The sequence below is a fragment of the Sciurus carolinensis genome, chromosome 10 (assembly GCF_902686445.1).
Source record: "Sciurus carolinensis chromosome 10, mSciCar1.2, whole genome shotgun sequence".
Taxonomy (NCBI): domain Eukaryota; kingdom Metazoa; phylum Chordata; class Mammalia; order Rodentia; family Sciuridae; genus Sciurus; species Sciurus carolinensis.
The window spans coordinates 80,962,898-80,970,537 of record NC_062222.1 but is presented as its reverse complement, the minus strand read 5'-3'; positions in this window follow the sequence as shown (position 1 = coordinate 80,970,537).

The window sequence follows — 7,640 nt, the reverse complement described above, 5'->3', positions numbered from 1 at the left end:
CCTGTAACCTACACTCTAGGATCTGGGGGAAAAAAATTCCAGCCAGTCAGTGGAGGCAGAGGGCACAATCAGGTGGATCGCAAGTCGAAAGCCAGTCTCAACAACTTAGCAAGGCCCTAGTCAACTTAGTGAGATCTTGCCTCAAAAAAAAAAAAAAAAAAAAAAAAAAAAGAAAAGAAAAGAAAGAAAGGGCTAGGGATATGGTTAAGTGGTTAAGCACCCCTGAGTTTGATCCCCAGTACCAAAAAAAGAAAACAAAAACAAAACAAAACAAACCAAGACAAACCAAAACAAAACAAAACAAAAAAACATCAACAACAACAACAAAAAACATTTGGCTTAGAAGCAACTAAATACTCTAGGTGATAAATGGTCATGATTTAAGGTCAAGAATCTCTTGAAATGGTTTATTGAACGTTTTAGAAGGGAACAATGTCTTTCACTTATCCTTGACTGAACAACAGCTCTTCTCTGTTATGGAAAATTGATCTTTTCTAATCTCTAACAGATTTATGAGAAAATAAGAACCAGCCTGGTCAGTTAGTCAACTAAATCAACCCGACCCTCACATCTGACAGAGAGGAAGATCAGGTCTGCATGTGTGGTGAGGGGAACTTTGAAGTATTGGGAGGATCCAACAAGCAGTTAGATACACAAGTCTGAAGTTCAGTGAGGAGAAAAATTATAGAGTGAGAATTATCAAAATACATTTGGTAACTGAAGCTACAAAGGCACTGAGGCTACCAGGAGGCCATAATCAGAAGAAAATCTTTCCAATAGTCCCATACACTTGGAGACTGCTATAACCACTGTGAAGGATCTAAGTACTTGCCTGTTATAGCATGTACTTTTCTAACTCTTGAAACAAAGATTACAAATTCAGGATAATGGAGTTGATGGAAAAGAATCACCTTCATAATAACAAAAAATCTCAAATTTATTGAATACTTTGATATCTCATGGACTCATGTGCCTTATACATTTTCTTAAACTATAGATAAATTTTATAGATAAATAAAGTAGAGCGCAGAGAGATTAACTTGTCCATGGTTACACAGCTAGTAAATGACAATGTTAGTTTCTTTTGTTTTAGAATTGATCCACTTAAATTTCTCTCTCTCTCTCTCTGTTTCTCTCCCTTTCCTGTTTTTTCTATAGTTAAGGTGTTTGTTTTGGGTTTGGAGAATTCTATCTGCTTATCAATTTAGCATTTTCAATTGCCACTAATTTAAAAGATATTTAAGTATCTCAGTTATATTTTGAAATATAAGATGGAACTTTTTATTTAATCTACCTAACAAAATTTACCAATCTATCTCCTTGCTCTTCACCTCTTAAAATAGACTGATCTCTTATTTACAATGTGCACACAATAAACAATAAACAGTTGAGGACATATCAGTCAAATAAATCTTGGAGATACACAATTAAAATTGGATGCTGCTCTTTAGTCAAAATAGGGACTCCCATTTCTGAAGAGGCTGTTGTTCAATTAATTTGATAGCATCTGAATACATGTGTTTTGCTCAAGAGAAAGGCATTTTATGAAGTGCTGGTTGGATTAGGTTGGAATATCATCATTCTTTCTTGGATCCAGGTCCCACCTAGGATTGTAAATAATACATCCATTGCTTCCTTTTGTAGTCTCAGAAGCTAAGTCTAGAGCTAAATTTAATTTCAGATTACTATCTGGAAGTTTAAAAAGGAACATGTTCCAACAGCATTTGTCCTCTCCCTAGGTATCCGCAGCACTGTGGCACCTTGGAAAAAGAACTGAGTATCACAGCCACTACTCTGGGAGCTCATCTCAGAACAACTGAAAAATTTCCCCATCTCTGTTATACCCTAAGCTTTGTTGCTTATCCCATATATAGAAAATCTACTTTGTACCTCAAGAATTACAAAATTCTTCCCAGCTTCTTTCAGTAATCTTTTCCTCTTGGACATCTTTCTCCAGGTAAATATATAAAAGGTAAAATATGCAATAGGTAAATACATAATAGGTAAAATTCTCCTGTTATATATTCTCAGAGGGCTTATTCATATTTCAACTGCATGCTTATTTTTGTAACTCCTTACTGTCTTCCTCTCCCTCTGATGTTTAAAGTTCTTAAAGGCAGGAATTGAATTTTTTTCTCTGCCCAATAAATATATGTTGATTGAAGAATAAATGATTAAAGGTCATCTAGTATCATGTCCTCTCATAACTGTCATCATTACAGAAAATATTTTTGCCATGGAAAAAAATTACATGGTTTTGAAATACTTGATCATGTCTGCTCAGAAGCAAAACCCCTTTTATGGGTTATGGACCAACAATGGACCTAATATCCATTTACTTAAGAGTGTGTTAAAAGTATACACAATTTTCAATTTTTATGAACCTCACTGGATGTTCCATTCAGGGGAAGTTTCCTATATCTAATATTATCTTTATTATTAGGTCCTCCTTTTATCCCTCCTTTATTTAGTAAACCAATGTCTTTTGTTAACTGCATGAAGAATATTGAGCAAAATAAATAAAAGAAGAATGTGAAGATAAATAAAGCAGTCTTCATTCTAATCATTATAACATATAAAAGGCAATTCAAGAGGAAATTACTCAGTCATAATAAAATGCTGTTACCTTACTAGCCATATCCCTATCAAGTCTGTTTTTCGTGGTTCACCATCAAAAAGTGTCTCAGTGTTTTATAAAATAGATTAAAAATAGAATTTTCTTATTAAAGGCAGAAAAAGGATTTCTATGTATAAAATACACTTACATTTTAAAATAATTTTTAAACTATGAATGAACTTGATAAAAACTATAGAAGTTTTAAGACTTTAAACTCAGTGACAAAGCTGTAGATGTTTTCCCTGTAAGATTAAAGCAAGTTACCACTGTCACTACTATAGTTTAATATAGTACAAAAATTCTGATCTAAGCTTTTAGGAAAGAAACAAAAATAAGAGATGCAACATTTTGTGGGAAAGAAATGAATGTGCCCTTGTCTGCAGACAATACAGTAATCTACCTAGAAGAGCCAATGGAATCGATATACCAATAAAAGAATTTATTAGAGAATTTTGTGGAATTGTCAGATAAAATACAACATTCCGAAAATTAATAGATTTTCCCTATAAAGACAACTTAGCTCAATATTAAAATAAGAAAATAGCATTCACAATTGTTAACAAACTGTAATACATACGTGTTAACAATGAATACATAAGATTTCATTGAAAAACATTTCAGATACCTATTAAAGGACAATCTTTAAGATTGTATACTATCTCTCTTCTAGATTTTATACTATAAGTTAATTGTCTCCTCAAATAATCTTTAAATTTAACAAAATATTAATAAAAATTCCAATTGGATATTTTCAGGAACTTGAAAAACCATACTCTAAATATTGTGGGGTAAATAGTAGTAGTGGAAAAGATGTCATTTTGGTTTAAAAAAAATCAAAATTGGATGCTCGATTTATTGGAACTTTAAGCTATCACTCTATGTGGAGTGGAACTTAGTCATATAAAAAAATAAATATACTCTATTACCCAGCTATACACAAAGTGAAATAAAACAGTGATGGACAAATAAACCAAATTAAGCAGACAGCTCAGAAACAGTATGTTGTTACAAGATAAGGATAGCACTATAAATTAATAAGGAAAAAACTGAGTGCTTAGCAAATGTTGTAGATAAAATGTAGAATGTGAAGAAAAATAAAATCAGATAAATATCAAATACCATGGTCAAAGGACACTACCACAAGGATTAAATATCTAATGTGAAATGTGAAACTACAAAGTTAATGCAAAATATTGTAAAAATACATTTGTGAATTAGGAATGTACAAGTATTCATGCAAAACTCCATAATTAAAAAAACGAAAATATTTAATTATGTCAAAATTAGCAAATTCTGTTAAAAGAACGTAATAGGAGAATTGGATAGTTGACAGAATGAGAGAAGAAATGTACAATGTCTAAAATCAAAAAAGGGATTATAATACTCAATGAATGACTTAAAGATGAACAAAAAAATAAAGAAACTTCAATTTAAGGGAGAAAAGGATATGAGTCAGGAGTTCTCAGAATTTGAAAACTAGGTAACTAATAAGAATGTGATTCGCTTTGGTGAAAATTAGAAATAAACAGCCCTTCTTCTAAATAGCTAGAGTTCCATGCCAGAATCTTCAAAACATGGACTGGAGGTCCCCACTCAGAGTTTTGACTGGACATCTTTGTGAGTAGACAGCACACATCCATACAGCATGGCCCTGCACATGGAGATGTTCAAATCTTCTCTAAATGAACAGAAACACAAATCAAAACAACAGTAGGATATCACTTTATGTCTATCAGATTCATTAAAAAAAAAAAATAGAACCTGGATAATGCCAAACATAGGTAGAACATAGGGATGCATATTACTGGTTAGCGATTAGCCCAGAGATGCCATTCTGATAGTACTTACTCAAATTAAAAGTGAAAATACTCTCTTACCCATAGTGAATATATCCCTGAGACATGTAGGTTCCAAAACAGATGTTCATGAGGTTACTCATTGTGGTACTTCTATGACAGTGGAGAATTAGATGCAATCTGCATGTTCACCACCAGGTAATGAAGGTGTCAAATGTGTGGATGTGCACTGGGAAATACTATACACCCATTAGAAACAAAGGAGGCACATCCATAGTATTAAGGGTAGATTTTATTTTTAATGTTAAAATTTTAAAAGATGGTGCTTAACCAAATAGGTAAGACATAAACCCATACAATTCCTGTAAATCTTGTATTTACTAAATACACATTTACAAAGTCAAAATACAATTCATGTAGAACATGTCTAAGTTAGCTAATGGTGAAAAAAAGGAGATAGGAGCAGAAAAGTGGTGGAGAAGGTAATGGGAGATAACTAAAGAACATAATAGGAAGTCTTCCAGCGATGTTGGTAACGTGCCACAGAGAGGATGGTTAATTCCACCCTCTGTCCCTCACCTCCAGATATAAACCAGGTAGAAGGCTTCACTGAGGAGGTGTCATTTAGTTGACACTTGAGGGATAAGAAGCCAAGATGAGAATAGCAGTGGCTGGTTGACAGTGATGTGGGAAGGTGCGTTAACCCCTTCATACAACAGTGTCAAGGGAGAGAAGGGAAGGCCACGTCTCCCACAGGATACTGGAGATGTTTAGATTCCTTGTGAGGGCAATGGGAACAATGAATTGACTTGCACGTGAAAAGTCTCTTGACCTGATTGACGTATTATGTTACTGTGTAGAGACTGAAAGAATAAGGTGGAGGAGAGGGTAGCTTGAACCAGGATGGTGGCAGTGGCAGTGGCAGTGGGAGAAACACGGAGCTGTTGGAAAAATAGGAAATGCTTGGCTTGGGCAGAGGCCTTGGGAAAATAACTCTAGTTAAAGTATAATTACTGTTATTCCAAAGGAAAAGAACTTTTATTGTCCCAATCCTTTATGGGTTGATTTTGGTTTAATGTAAATGAGCATTACCTGAGACCTGTGTTACAGATTTCACTGCCCTGAGTTTCTGGATTCTGAGTCAGTGAAATCATCTAACCCAAAATATGTCTGAATCTGTGACAGAAAGGAATGGGTGGCAGAAAAGCATCTGAGTGGTATGGAGAAGTCAGGCTAAAAGATCTTTATGGTCTCTTCCATTTTATGCAAAAAACAGACTATATAACCAACTAAAATGTAGCATGCATTATTGCTAAGACCTAGGATAATAAAAACATTAAGGTCACTGTGGTGGCATGCTTATAGTTGGAGTGAATGGAATCAGGTTTCAAATATTTCCTTGAAGGACCTGAGCTTGAATTATTTTCTTAAAAGTAACTTCAATTTTTTTTCTAGAGGCACGTGTTTATATTAATAAGTTTTATATTACCATAAAAATACCTGAGATAAACAACTTATCAAGAAAAAAAGTTTAATTTGATACAGTTTTGGAGATTTCAGTCCACTTTTAGTTGACCCTACTGCTTTGGAGACTGTAATAAGGCAATACAATATGGCAGGTAGTGCATGACAGAGCAAACTGCTTACCTCATGGCAGTGAGAAAGCAAAGACAGAGAAAGGAAGGAACCAGATTCCCATTATCCCATTTGAAGACACGCCCTCAATGGCCTAAGATCTCTCACTAAGCTCCATCTCTTAAAGATTCCATCACCTTCCAATAGTGCCACAGGCTAGGGACCAAGTCCTTAAAACACAGGCCTTTGGGAACCCACTTAACCAAACCATAGCAATATTCATTGCTTAAATTGAATACGAAATAAATAAAAATCTTGCCCAATTCCACCAATTAAAAATAATGGTTTTAGCATTTCAGTAAGTATCCAAATACTTTATAGACATATGTTATAAAAATTTATAAATATAGTCCCATATCTAAATATCATTCTATAATGTAACAATGTTAATATAACTTAATGTTTAGCCAATTCCTGGACATTTTGTAGATAATTTTGAAAGCAGGGTAAGGGAACAAGGTATGGATGAGACTTTCTAAATAAAATTTATGACAGTTACCGTAAATTGTATGAATAGAGAACAAAGTTTGCATTAATGAATAGTAACTAGATTCAAGGGCTTACCTATCATCTGGCAAATGAGCTTTAAGCAACTTCTGTGTATAAATCCATGTATTACAACAACTCTATTAAATATCAACTGTGTTACAGACAAAAGAACCAAGGTATGGGGTTTTAACAACTTGTTGAAGGTCACAACTGGTGGATTTGGGAATGGAATGCAGGAATCAGGCTCCAATCCGTCCTCTTGAAGCAACACACAGTGCTATCTTAGGCATGAGATTGAAAGGGATAAAGAACAGAAACTAACAGCCTTCCCCTTTGGTTAGTGCAAAGGTTATGCTTCTGAGCTTACTGAATTTACTCCCATAGGGCTCAATGAAAGGCAGGTTGTAAGCGATGTACAGTATACATCATGCTTTCTGTTAGCAAAGAATGCTTCAACATTTCATACCACATCTGAACAGACTCAAGGTGACTCTCCCTTTGTATTGGAGTATTTCCATTTTCTATCTTACCCCTTGTTGTGGACTGAATGTGTGTGTCCTTCTACAATTCATATGTTGAAGCCCTGTCCCCCGATGTGATAGTATTAGCCTGTGAGGACTTTAGGGGTAATTAGATATTGATGAGATGAGAGTAGGGTTCTCATAATGGGATTATTGCTTTTATGGGAAGAATCATCACCAGAGCTTCCTCTCTCGTCCAGGTGAAGATACAAAGAGATGGTGTCTCTTTGCAAGCCAGAAAAAGGGATCTCAGCAAGAAACAAATTTGCTGTACCTTGATCTTGACTTTCATCTTCCAGAACTGTGAAAAATAAATGACTGCTATTTAAGTCACCCAGTCCATGGAACTTTGTTATAATAATCTAAGGAAGATATCCCTCTTACTTAATTCTTCCTAAAATAAGATGATGACTTATGTACTTGGTGTATTGATAATAGGTAAAAATCCAGTGGACCATCATTACTAGAAATTGGAGTCACCGACTAGGAAAGATGAGACTCCCTAGACTGGTCATACCTCCATTCTCTACATTCTTCTTGATAACTGTGAGCCAACTGGCTGAGCTGCAGTTGATCTGCCTG